At 40.4% G+C, this 14,383-nt stretch overlaps 1 protein-coding gene across 6 annotated transcripts in view; it reads left to right on the forward strand.

The window, feature by feature from the left end:
- Positions 1 to 1,526: 1,526 nt before the first annotated feature.
- The window catches only part of NEK10 (NIMA related kinase 10), a 248,798-nt gene continuing 235,941 nt past the window's right edge, over positions 1,527 to 14,383 (forward strand). For all 6 annotated transcript variants that reach the window (XM_012435538.2, XM_012435540.2, XM_012435542.2 and 3 more), the window contains exon 1: positions 1,527 to 1,732. The gene's annotated coding sequence lies outside the window, so the exon portion shown is untranslated. The remainder of the gene's footprint in view (positions 1,733 to 14,383) is intronic.

Below are 14,383 nucleotides of genomic sequence, written 5' to 3' on the forward strand. Positions count from 1 at the left end.
TGTTTTGCTTTATTGGTAACATAAATCCTGATGGTTTTATGTTCTCTGAAGTTTAATTAGTTCTGCTATACTCACAGAGTTTGACTTTTTCTGCATTTCCAAAATAGGACTGTCTTAATTTTAAAAAATGTTTTCGATTATACAAGCCTAAGTATTGTTACCCCAGTGGGCCTGCTTACTATCCAAACCAGAGAAGCGTTAGGGTTCACTGTATTCATTTGAAATCCAGTTTGGGGAGATTTAATCACCAGTGTTGACACACTCATAAGCATTTAGTGATATTAAGATGGGGTTGAATAGGGCCCAGTACTTGAAGAAATTGTCAAAGGAGCATCATTGTGCTTAAGACCAGACTCAAGTAGGTTCTACCTTGACTCCATCGCTCACTAGCTCTGCCATACTGGACTACTTAGGAAACTTCTTGTGCCTTCATTTTATAACTAAGTGAAATAAATAAGGAAAGAATTTGAAATGGTGCCCACCACAAAATTGAGCACTCAATAAATTGGCAATTTTCATTTATTTTTATTTTTATTTTTTTGAGACAGAGTCTCTCTGTCGCCAGGCTGGAGTGCAGTAGTGCGGTCTCGGCTCATTGCACCCTCCACCTCTTGGGTTCAAGTGATTCTCGTGCCTCACCCTCCTGAGTAGCTAGGATTACAGTTGTGCACCACCACACCCAAAATAAAAAAAAAAAAGTTTTTGTATTTTTAGTAGAGATGGGGTTTCACCACGTTGGCCAGGATGGTCTTGATTTGACCTCGTGATCTGCCCACCTCTGCCTCCCAAAGTGCTGGAATTACAGGCGTGAGCCACTGTGGCCTGCCCATTTTTCTTGTATTTAAAGTTACAGAATGTCAAGTGTATTTTTAAAGCATTATCTAATGCAGTTTAGAAATTTGAAAGAAGCTTCAGACTTTCACAAAAGGTGAAGTGACTTGCCCAAGGCCACAAATGAACTGGTGATAGTTGTACCGTACAGGTCTCTTGAATCCCAGGTCACTCTTATTTTTGTGAAAAATATGGTGCTGTGGCCACATATTCTCATTGCCTGAGGCTTGAGTAACTGAAGACGTTTTCATACCATATGAAAGGTATTTAGCATGCTGCATGGATTCCTTATCAAATTAAATCTTTGCTTTAAAAGAGAATTGATGTGATTTTATAGTCCATAGCAGTTCTTGAAAGTAAACACTCCAAGATGATGCTGCCCTTTCCCATCAAAGATTAGGCACTCTAAATCCAGAAAAATCTACAACATTTAGGGGACCTGTTCTCAGGTAGCTCTAGGTTCCAGTGAAGTGGCTGTAGCACAGCCTTCAGCATCACCCGCCTCCTCTTCTGCTTGCAAGCTTGGTGCTGGACCTCGCGCGTCTCTGGTTGCTATGGCGACTCCGTGGTAGGCGTCATTCGTTGCTATGGCGCTCCGCACTGCGCAGCATGGCTGCTCCCGATTGGCTGAAGCGCCCCAGGGGGCGGCGGAAGAATTGTTGGCATTGGCCTGACCAGCGCCGGTTAGCGGCCTGCAGGAGGATTTGATTGGAAAACCAACGGTGCGTCTGGCCGCGGTGTCCCCGAGGTTGAGGGGACTGGGAATAGGCCGGGGGGAGGACCGGACAGGCTGAGACTCGACGGGACCCCCGATATGCAGCAGGAGGTGACAGCAGCAGGGACAATGAGAAGGACGGTTTGGAGACTGGCGGAGTGAAGGAGGGACCGTCCCTCCGGCGCGGTGAGTATGCGGAAGCCGGTGAGTATGCGGGAGCTGTGCGGGCGCCGAGAGGCTTGAAGCAGGGTCTCCGGGGAGGTGGTCTCAGGGCCCTGTGGAGCGTCCCCGAAGCCTCGAGAGCCAGCTTCACTAGACAAGAGGCAGGGGCAGAGAATGCGGCTGTCCTAAGTGAGTCACTGTGTGAGGCAGTCTCTTTGAAGCAGGTGGGTTTGTGTTAGACGGATGGATGGTGGGAAAGCGCCATCAACGATGCTTCGTGGCGCTTCCATTTTGAAAAAGGAACTATTCTGATTAAATGGAGCCTGAATGTGTCTCTTCCAATCTGCTCTGACGCCTCTGGAGGTTCATTCCTCATCTCTATGAGTGTCGCTTTTCTGCCTTCTTACAGGATGCTTTGACTTTGCCCCTTTGCTTTTCTGCTCTTCTTCGGTGAGCCCTTCCACTTCCACTCCTCGGGTACCATTTATCTGATGATAATTAGAAATGCTCCACCTGGAACCTAGCCTGCTCCACTAAGCGTCAGACCCCAAAATCCAGCTGCCAAGTCAACGCCGCACATGTGCAACCCTGAACGCCATCTTCCCCACTTCTGCTACTGCTCTTGAATTCCCATTTTGGGCCTCACTATCCATTCGGTTTTCAAAAACTACACTCTAGACAACATTCATGGCACTTACGGCTGCTTCCTCTGCATCTGTCAATTATCAAGACTATCCCTTCTTAATAGATGTTGAATCAATTCCCACATCGCTGTGTCTAATCTTACTGTCTCGATTTCCACTGTCCCTTGGTTAAATTCAACATCCATCTGGCTACTCTGATTCTTGTCTGGCCCTATCTAATCCACTTTTTTTCCCACCATTGTTAAACTCATTTTTTTTTTTTTTTTAAAGACAGCCTTGCTCTATTCCCCAGGCTAGAGTGCAGTGGCACGATCTGGCTCACTGCAACCTCCACCTTCGGGTTCAAGCAATTCTCATGCTTCAGCCTCCAGAGTAGCTGGATTACTGACATGTGCCACTACGGCCAGCTAATTTTTGTATTTTTTAATAGAGAAGGGGTTTCACGATGTTGGCCAGGCTGGTCTCGAACTCCTGATCTCAGGTGATCTGCCCGCCTCAGCCTCCCAAAGTGCTGGGATTACAGGCGTTGAGCCACCGTGCCCGGCTAAACTGATCTTTTTAAAATGCATATAATGGCATTTCCCTTCCCTGCTAAAAGTCCTGCAAAAGATTCCCCATCACCCTAATCCAATCATTAGTTAGGTCTTCTATCAGCAGTTCCATCATGGTGGTTCCCAGAGGATGTCACATTCTCTCCTGTGTAACTATCTCACCTGTTGCTCACATTGCCTGGAATGGACTCCCTTTTTTGAACCCCCACACTCCTGCTCTCACTTCCCAGTCATTCTCTGTGTGTTGCTTGATTACTTTACTCCTTCTTTCTCTAGACCGTCTCTGTGATGATAGAGGCCATTTTTGTCTCAGTCACTATTTGTATATACATATCCAGCATTCAGCCCAGGACAAGACATCGTGACAGGTGTTCAACAAATACTTGTTAAGTAATTGAATCTCTAAAATGAGAAGTTATTTTTTGCCATGGCATCTTTATTTCTTCCAGAAAAGTCAGAAATGGCCAATGAAGCTTTTGCTTATAAAAGGTAAATGTTGAATTTATAGGTTTGACTTTAATTTCAAGACCCTTAGTAACTGGAAACTACTTCAATTCATGGTTTATGGTTCAAGCCAAAATCATTATCATGATATTTGATACAATATGACATAAGCTTAAAATGGTAAAGAGAGGGAGACAGTACAGCATGGTTTGTAAGAGCCAAGCTTTGTAGTCGTACATACATGGGTTTGAATCCTAGCTCTAGCATTTTTAGCTATGTGACCCATAACAAATTAGCCTCTCGACAGATACTTTATCTGTACAATGGGCCTATAATAGCACCTAGCTCATAGGATTGCTTTAAAGGTGATATGTACATAATTCATACCAAAGGTATAATGCCTTATATATAGTAAGCTTTCATGTTTAAAATGAACACAAACACACTGAAGGCTAGAGTTGTGAAATTGTCATAGTCAGTTCACAAAAGGTAAAAATAAATCTTTTGATTCAGTTAAGTGCAATTTCTAGGACACCGTCCTGTTGTTACAGTACTTGATTACAAGCTTTTGCATTTGGCAACAGCTCTGATACAGGTCAGAGTCTCAATTGTTCAATGAGTATTTATTGGCCATCTGATAGGTCTGGGGCTCCATGCCCGGTGAGGGTGAGCCAACAGACAGTGCAACCAGTAAAGCCTTCAGGAGGTGGAAGAAGGGCCTGGAATGTTACTCTGCCTGTCAGAATGTTGTTTGAATAACAACATTCAAACCCATGTATGTTGTTATTACTAGGTGTGAGATCTTGGCCAAGTTACAATCAAGCTTTGAGGCCGAAGTCAGAGTGAACTGAGTTGAACACTTGGATAGGCAGAGAGAAGATGGAAGTTCATTTAGAGAGGAACTAATACTTACTGAGCACCTGGGCCTTCTGCAGTGAACAAAAAAGGTACTGTTCTTTTAGGACAGTTCTCAGGGGGCAGTAGAGCAGAGTTCACAGAACAGATTCTCGAGCCAGATTTCTTGAGTTCTAATTTTAGCTCCACAAATCCTAGATTTTGGACTGGCAAGTTACTTAATCTTTCTGCACCTCAGTTTCCTCATCTGTAAAATGGGATGATTGTGAACATTACATGAATTCATATGGAAAAATTTCTTAGAACAGTGGTTGATATGCAGGAACTGCCATTTAAATGTTATTTATTTATATTATGTTCTATTTGGAACACAATACAAGGAGTGAAGTAAAGCAGGATGAGGAGTTAGAAAGCAACAGCTTGTGGATAGGGTGTATGACTCGGATTTGGGAATAAGTCTTCCATTTTGAAGATTTCATCTTCTAGATGAAAGTGAACTTTAAACATACTCATGTATATGCCTGATATGTGTCATGATTTAAAAAACAGGAAAGGCTGGCACGATGGCTCACACCTGTAATCCCAGCACTTTGGGAGGCTGAGGTGGGAGGATCACTTGAAGTCAGGAGTTTGAAACCAGCCTGGCCAACGTAGTGAAACACCATCTCTATTAAAAATACAAAATTAGCCAGGCTTGGTGACGCGTGCTGGTAATCCCAGCTACTCCAGAGGTCAGGAGAATCGCTTGAACCCAGGAAGCAGAGGTTGCAGTGAGCCAAGACTGTACCATTGCACTACAGCCTGGTCAACAGAGCGAGACTCCATCTCAAAAACAGTAACAACAACAACAAAAACAACCCCCTCCCACCAAAAAAAAAAAAAACCCAGGAATATGAGCACTGGATAAAATACATAATTTTTCATTTGGTAAAATAATTACTTGTACTTATCTATAGGTCAGACTCCCTCAGCTAAAATCTGCCATAGTCGTAATAAAAGCCATGGACTTAAGTCCACAGAGTTGGCATCAATGCAAAGCTTATTAAATCTCATGTTAGAAATAGTTATGATAGACATAAATTCTATCTTCAAAGCAGTCAGCAGAATCAAGGTGACAAAATGACAATTGATTGGCTCATGTCTACAAAAGATACCTAACCTCCTGTAAAAATTAAAGTAAAAACTACAAGCAGGACAGATAAAGGACAGCAGCCATAACACTGACCTTGGGCCATCAGGAAAAAGTTGCACAGTATTTTGCAAAAGACAGGGATTTGTTAATACGAAAAAAAGTATGAATAAAGAAATATTCGTTTATGAAAGAAGTCAGTATTTGTCTAGAAAATTCACTTAGGTGAAGAGCGAGCTGGATAAATGCCACCAATAAATGAGAGTCAGTACTGCATTAGATTAACAGGAAGGGTTCTGCCTGGCTTCAAATCTCTGCTCTGCCATTTACCAGCTGTGGGACCTTGCTTGGCAAATGAATGAACCTCACTGGGCCTCATTTCCATCATATGTAAATTAGGGACAGTGAGGGTAGCTACCTTACAGATTCATTAGGAGTATTACATTAGGTAATATATGGAAAGCACTTAGAACAGTGCTGGCACAGGGTAACCTCCATGTAAATGTTTGCTCTTAATGACTGTTGTTATTACAAGATATGAGATCTTGGCCAAGTTACTGGACATTTTAGTGCCTCAGTTTCTTCATCTGTAAGTTGGAGATATAATACTACTTACCTCAGAGGGTTGTTTTGAGGATTAAATGAATATACTAATGTGCTTGTAAGAATAAGCCTTATTAGGTTTTTAAAAATTAAAATGAAAACTATTTGTGACATTGAATTTAAACCCTATTTTAAATTTTATCTCTAGTATTTTTTATTAATGAGTCAAAATCAATGAATATAGACAGATGATTTAAAATAAATACATGGCCGGGTATGGTGGCTCATGCTGGTAATCACAGCACTTTGGGAGGCTGAGGCAAGTGGATCACGAGGTCAGGAGTTCAAGACCAGCTTGACCAACATGGTGAAACCCCATCTCTACTAAAAAATAAAAAAATTAGCCAGGCGTGGTGGAGCACACCTGTAATTCCAGCTACTCAGGAGGCTGAGGCAGGAGAATCACTTGAACTCGGGAGGTAAAGGTTGCAGTGAGCTGAGATCACACCGCTGCATTCTAGCCTGGGTGACAAAGCAAAACTCCGTCTAAAAAAAAAAATTAGCCTTGTGTGGTGGTGGGTGCCTGCAATTCCAGCTACTCGGAAGGCTAAGGCAGGAGAGTTGCTTGAACCTGGAAGGTGGAGGTTGCAGTGAGCCGAGATCATGCCACTGCACTCCAGCCTAGGCGACAAAAGTGAAACTCTGTGTCAAAAAATAAATAAATTAAATAAGTACACAAGCTCTTCAAATGAAGTAATATTATTACCAGCCTGGGTGACATAGTAAGACCCCACTCTACACACACACACACACACACACACACACACGCACACAATATAATGCAACAGCTATCATAACAGTAACATTGCTATGGTTGTTGACCGTTCTAAAGGGGTGTCACTATTTTATTTAGTCCCAACAACCACCTTATCATAGGCGTGTTATTATGTCTAATTTTCAGTCAATGAGAAAATTAACAGAGAAGTCCCGTGACATTTCTGAGGTCACTCAGTGGGCAAGTGGAAACCAAGTCTCCTCTACCCCCGTTATTCTTTTTGACTATATTCCAGTGGTCTAACCAGAAGAATTCACATTCCCAGACTGGTCAACTTGTATCAATGGAGATAGCTGTTTTCATACAATCTACATGGGTATGCTACACTTAACACAATGTGAATACTCATCTTTCCTTTAGGAAACCTTATTGTCTTGTTCATGTATACTTGAGGTAGACCATCTTTAACATCTATGTAATATTTTATATTGTTTTCTTGGTGGCTTCCTTGTATTTATAGAGAGATTTTGTCATATCAACATGCTGCGATCACTGGATACTGGTCAGCTGGGCAAATTGATTTGCTGTTCTTATTGTCTTTACTCGCCATATTTACATAATGACACTCCAGTTATATTTGGGATTTGTTCACTGATTAATTCATTCAGCAATTATTTACTGAATCCCTCTTTTGTTGTAAACTACAAAGTATAAGTTAGATACTGGGAATGAGCCAAAAAGCTGTCCTCCATATGCTTGACTAGTTCAGCCAATTCAGGTAATAATTCAATAAATACGTATTTATTGAATTATTACCTGAATCAGCCTCTTTGTCAGAAGCTGCAAGGCAATGCTTGGGGGGGTTGTGACCCTGTCTAGGAGGTCAGCCCAAAGAATGGATACTTCAGTTGAGACATGAAGGATGAGACTTCCAGGCCTCTCCATACCAATGTAGCCTTTGAGTCCAGGAGTAAAGGCCTGGGGATATTCAGGAGAAGTAATTCTGGGTTGGTGGTTTAGGACCAAGAGTGAGTGGCAGTTGACTAGGGGGCCAGGGGCGTCAATTGCATGCAGTACCTCACAGGCCTTGGTAAGTTTTCTTTTTATCCCAGGAGAAATGGGAAGCCTATAAAGGCATAATTGGCCAAATATGGACCAGAAAGAGTGTTCTTGTTGCTGTGTGGAGACAGATTTTTTTGTTGTAGTTGGGAAGAGGGAGAAATTAGAAGTTGAGAGATCATTAGGAAGTGATAATGGTAGTTCAGGTGAGCACTAATGTAAGCTTGGACTAGGGCGTTGGCAGTGAGGGTGGACAGAAGTGGACAGATAAGTGTCATATTTAGCAGAAAAATAGGACTTAGTAACCAAATGTCAGATATGGGGTTGAGGAAAAGGAAGGTGTCATTTTTCTGAGGTCCATGCCAAAAGGCTGTCTTTTATTTGAGTCTGTTTTATTTGAGACAGGATGAATGGATGTCTATTTGAGACTGTTTTATTTGAGACAGGATGAATGAATTGAAAGTAATGGCAAAAACCGCAATAACTTTTGCTCCAACCTAATATGTTTGCATTCTCCTTGCCTAATATAATTACCTCTGGTCTTCCTGCTACTTAATGCAGTTCGTTTGAATTCCATCAATGCTCTAACATTACTCAGGTGAATTCCTCTTTATTTAAAAGAGTTGGCCAAAGAGTAATGGAACGTGATGACACACTGAATGATCAGCATATAGATGTTTTACATTTCCAAGGAGGACAGCATTGCTTCCGAACTCCTTAGCCATTAGGAGTTCCATAAGCTGGCTTGCAGACTGAAGGCTGCCACTCACTCCTTTTCCCAGCACTCACCTTCTTCCAGATTCTTCAGCTCCAGCTCAACTCATCTACTCACTGTCTCCTCAAGCCACTCTCAGGATCGTGCCTGCATCCCTGTGTTCACTGCCCCGGCCTGTTGTTCACCCACCCTGCCCATCCTTCTGGACCTTCTTCAAGTCCACACTTAACAAAGCCTTTCTATGATCTTCCCTCTGATTTCATTCAGTTTATAGTCTCATTTGGACATTATTTTTTTCTGATTTTTGACAATTCTTTTTTTTTTTTTTTTTGAGATGGAGTCTTGCTCTGTCACCCAGGCTAGAGTGCAGTGGTGCGATCTTGGCTCACTGCAACCTCCACCTCCCAGGTTCAAGTGATTTTCCTGCCTCAGCCTCCCGAGTAGCTGGGATTACGGGCACCTGCCACCACACCCAGCTAATTTTTGTATTTTTTTGTAGAGACAGGGTTTCGCCATCTTGGCCATGCTGGTTCTCGAACTCTTAACCTCATGATCCACCTGCCTCAGCCTCCCAAAGTGCTGGGATTACAGGTGTGAGCCACCACGCCTGGCCAATTTCTAGTGTTCTTATTTAATCCATTGTATTTACCTGAACCATTAAAAAAAGTCTTCTTTTACAAAGAAACATTATCAGCAGTTTCATATGCTTTACCCTGCATATTTATGATTTCCCACACACACTGGATTGTAAAGAGATTCTTTTTTTTGTAGTGCCCAGTAGGGTCTGGTGCACAATCAGAGCATAGTAAATAATAAAATGCACTTGAAATGTTGCTAGATGAAATTCAATTTTATAGCTCAGAAAGTACTTCAAGGTTTTGCAGTGCCACCAAACATACAAACCTCAATTTGTTTATTCCATCTTCTCTTCCCTTGTGAAAGTTCTAGAGATTTAGGTTGAATTTGTACTTACTTTGCTATTACAATTATGGTTAATTTAACTATTTTCTTGGAAGACATTATGGACCGTGTCTTATTCAGTGTTGTATCCTCAGTGCCTGGCATATACTAGGGACTCAATAAATATTCCTTGGAGTAATGAATAAATGTCATTTTCACCTTTCTCTTTTTTACAAAATCGGGAAATAGAATAGACTCTTATTATATTTGGGGACAATGGAAAAGGAAAAATTTAGTGTGCTACTTTAGTTGTTTTTGTTGACTGCTTAATATAAATTCTTCCTTCACATCATCGGGACCTTTTTTTCCTCTTTTCAGTATCACTACTTAATATGTGAGTCTCAGTTCTTTAGTTCTAACACAGGCACATTGTAAACCATATCATAATTGGATGCTGCAGCAGCTGCACAAGGCACAGACATAGCATACCACAAATACCATTATGCACTGACAATTGAGGGAACTGATAGAATCTACAGTTATATCTGCAGATATTTCCCTTTACAATAAAAGATAGGAGTTTGGATGGGTATAAATCAGAAAATAGGGAGTTTATAGTGGTGTCTGTTGTCACATACTCTAGTTAATTTTGGAGCAGCACTCAGATCAACTTGGGTTAGTATTAGCCAGAGGAAAATGAAAGTCAACACTTACAGGAGTGTCTGTCGTCATAGCAGATGGTCAGTAAGTATTTGGAGGATTGAGCAGGGAGGGTAAGCATATTATTTGAATTCTTGGTTCTATTTATCCCCAAGTGCTTATTTACATATAAAATAGAAAACTGCTTAAAGTATTGACTATTTTCACAAGGAAGGTGGCAAGCGTACTGACTCAGGAGCAGGGCCATAATAATAAAACTTGTCCTTAGCTGGCGACACACTCCTGTCCTTGGAGATTCTGTTATCAACTGTGTCTTTGTTTACCACCCTATGATGATGAACATACACCACCTACATATTTCACATGAGTGAACCAGGATGAATGAATGGATGTTTGTAAGCACCCCAGGGTCCAGGAGGTGAAGTTATGCAAACATCAGTTGTTATTATATCACCCTCTGCCTTGGCTAAGGGCCAACGTCAACAAGTTCTCTTTTTCCCACCTACCTTAGGGTTTTCCCTTAAGATTTAGATCCTGAAGGGGAACTGGGCTTTGTTCTCCTTCCACTCCTAAAGATGCTGTGTGTCCTTGGACGCATTTTTCCTCTCTGGGTCTTAATTTCCTCCTCTGGGAGAAGGGAGCTGAATCATGGTCTGCAACTGAGGACTTGTAGGTTTGGTTTGTTATCTTGTGCAAGTGTCTAGTCTTGTTTTGCTTCATGTTTAATGTGCTTTTGAATCCCTCTTGGGAGAGTGCGCCTTCTCAGGTGTGATCAAGGCTCTACCACTCTCTCCACCTGTCCTCATTCATTTACATCCTGTTCCTGAGCCTGGAGGGTGTTCGATGCCCTGATACTGCATGTTCTCTGAGGTTTATTCTTGTCATAGCTGTCTCTTTCCTGTTAACTCCACATATAGCTCTCATTGAAGAACAATAACAATGTAATATAAGGGATAATATCAAGACAACAGTTTAGACTAGCGAACCAGATGTCTTCTTTAAACTGTAATGGGTATTAGCAAGTTATGGTTCTTAGAGGATTTCCTCAACTTTTCGCTCACTTTACTTTGAAAATGTGTGTGTGTGTGTGTGTGTATTTTCCAGCAATTTGACCAATTTAACTTGACATTTTCTGTGAAGAATTTATAGTTTTCTAAAGCATATATAATTTGAAGAGTCCAAGTACTATATATTTGTGAGATTTAATGCAAATATTCTTTGCAAAAAGAAAATTGTTTCTTTATTCTCAAAGCACTTTAACTATATAAACTGCTGAAGTGATGAATACATTTTAAGTGTGTATTTTGAAATAATTATGGACTTAACATAAAAACTGCAAAAACAGCACAGAATTTCCATATACCCTTCACTCAGCTTCCCTTAATGTTGACTTTTGCCATCACCATGGTGCAGTTATCAAAACTGAGAACTAACATTTAACCAGTGTGTTTTAACATGTTTTTCTTATCTCTGGCTGCTCTATGTGAATTTTTATCTTATTTTAACTACTTTTCTCAAAGAATCACTATTAGAGGATTCTTAAGAAAAAATATTTACAGTAAAAGAATTAGAGAAATGGTTTTCCATTTTGTACTTCTAGTTAGTTACGGGGCTGAAAGTTCTCTAAATTATTTTAGTATGTCTCTTTGAAAACAGAACTGTAACTTGTCATCTAAAATGAAAGGTTAATCATTATTCATCAAAAGGAATAGAGACTCCTCGTCAGTACAGGAAGTTCTCACTTCCTTTTGTGGTAGGGTTTATTGCAGTTTATTTTAGTGCTTTTTTCAAAATCATAAACCTAACATAGCCAAAGTGGTAATTAACTTTAGTCCGATATATTTTCACTGTTAATACTTTATTTTTGATTGATTGATTGATAGATTTTTTTTTTTTTTGAGACAGAGTCTCACTGTGTTGCCCAGGCTGGAGTGCAGTGGCATGATCTTGGCTCACTGCAACCTCTGCCTCCTGGTTTCAAGTGATTCTCTTGCCTCAGCCTCTTGAGTAGCTGGGACTACAGGCGTGCACCACCACACCTGGCTAATTTTTGTATTTTTAATACAGACACAGTTTCACCATATTGGCCAGGCTGGTCTCAAACTCCTGACCTTGGGTGATCTGCCTGCCTTGACCTCCCAAAGTGCTAAGATTACAGGCATGAGCCACCACTCCCCGGCCTGTTATTACTTTATAAGTACTGTTTTTAACCATTAGTAAATGTCGTAAATAAAATAGAATAATTACAAAGATGCAACCTAAGTGATTAGTAGGGGAAAAAAAAGATATTTGTGGATTTGTGGGAGATTTACCACAATGATTCAAATGACTCTGTTTTATATTTAGTAAAGATGAGGCCACCTGAAGATCTGTTGAGCAGCTAAGGCGACCATAGTAAAAAAGGGTTTCTGTTAGAGGTCTGAAAACCGTTTCACAAATACTCCCCATGTTATTTAGTTAGTGGTTAATGTTGCACAATTTAGATTAATTACAGTCAGGTAATTTTGCCATGGCATGTGTTTCTTTCTTTGTCATATGTGTTTACCCAACAATTATCAAGATATCGCGAGCAAATGAGGTGCGTGTCTCTGGGGACTTCTTTAGCATTAACCCAAATTTCAAACAATAGAGGATAATAATTACTTTTAAGAGTGTCTTTTAAAAAATGGATTTAAAAAATTCAACAATGAATCATAACTATGATTATTGAATATGTCTGTACTTGTCTAGGGCTGTAAGCACCAAACCTATTGGCTATTCCCTGAGGTTTGGAAAGATCTCTTCTCTCCCATTTGACATGGTATTCAGGACCCATGACTGAGGTATCTAAAAAAAGCAAAGGCACTGAAAGTTTCTGTTTTTAAAGTAGCATGCCTTTGGTCTTTCTATATTATCTTTCACTACTGTGACTACTTCTCATATAAAAAAAAAACAACTAAATTTCCACTCTCTCGTTAGAATTAAAAAAAAACCCATGTAGGTACAAGTGTTTGTGTAGCAGATTATCTAACACTATTTTACAGATGAGATGAGGCCAAATGTTTTTGTAAAAAGCAAGAGTCTTTGGCCTTATCTCATTGGTAAAATAAATGTTAGAGAATCAGTGGTTTTCTATTTTTATTTTTAGCAATAGCATCCTTTTCTTTAATGAAACTGTACTTGGAACCCTGGAGAAATAAGATTGCTTTGGTTTAAGTGGAGAGTCCACATTGAGCTTTAACTACTTGGCCACGGTTCTCCCTTCCCAGGCTCCCTCTCCTCCTCTCCTGGTTGTCATGGAATTGTCAATTTCTGGGTTAGTCCCCTCAGATTGTACTTAAGGCTGTGTTTCTCAATTAGAGGTTCAACTAGGGTTGTTGTGAAAACAGTTTTGTTACTTAAAAAGATAGACTTTAATAATCCAGACCAGTGCTATTCAGGTGATATTCAGACTGGTGTGTTACTGGTTCATGAGCAGATAAAGACAGAAATTGAGAGTAAGAATTTAGAAAGATTTACAGCACTTGGGCATTGCCATGACATCTTAGGCACATCACCAGTGGCATTGCCTCATAGAACAGGATTTGAACCAAAAGTATCAGTCCATAAAAGATTGGAAATTAAAAAGAGTTCTTTATTACAGATAGTTTCAGAAGCACAGTGATGGAATATTTTCTTATATAGAATTCTAAATTTCCCCCAATGGCTGAATAAAAGATAATTTCTGAATGTGCTCAGCATTATTACAACATCACAAATACTCATCAATTGATTGTATTTATAAAAGAGGTTTATGAGCGATTTGTTGACCTTAAAGAGTAATGACACAGGTCTCTATTAAAATAATCCTTTTATCCATTCATCCATTTATTAGGCATTGCATTCAGTAAATATTTATTATTTGCCTACAGTTCACCATTCTCTGGTGAATAAGGGAAGCCCAATTCCTGGCCTTATGTGGTAACCAGGCAATTGCAACATCAAAACCTCCCAGAGCAAACCTGTACATTTGATATTGCAACTTCTGATTACCACATAATAGTGATAATAATAGGTGGGGAGTATAGTCTGCTCTGGGGGCATCGAGAAGGAGCACCAGACTTGGGATGTCAGAGGAGTTTCTAAGTCTTAAAATAAGCAACTATTAAAAGCAGATAACTCACAAAATAAGTCACTCCTTACAGATTGTGATACATCTTTTTTGAGGGCTTATACCATTCTTACACTGTGCCATGCACTATGTGCTGTTCTATGAGTCAGGGACACGTTTATGGATGAAACAGGCACAGTCCCTGCCATATGAGGCGTGTGAACTAGTTCAAGGAAATCAATACATGGACAAGAGGATTTCCAATGTTGATGAACTCCAGGAGGAAAGAAAATTGAGTGCTGTGGTAAGTGTGAGTGTGTGTGGGTGAATA

The sequence above is a fragment of the Aotus nancymaae genome, unplaced genomic scaffold, assembly GCF_030222135.1.
Source record: "Aotus nancymaae isolate 86718 unplaced genomic scaffold, 86718_ANA_hifiasm-v0.15.2.pri h1tg000019l, whole genome shotgun sequence".
NCBI classification, from domain to species: Eukaryota; Metazoa; Chordata; class Mammalia; order Primates; family Aotidae; genus Aotus; species Aotus nancymaae.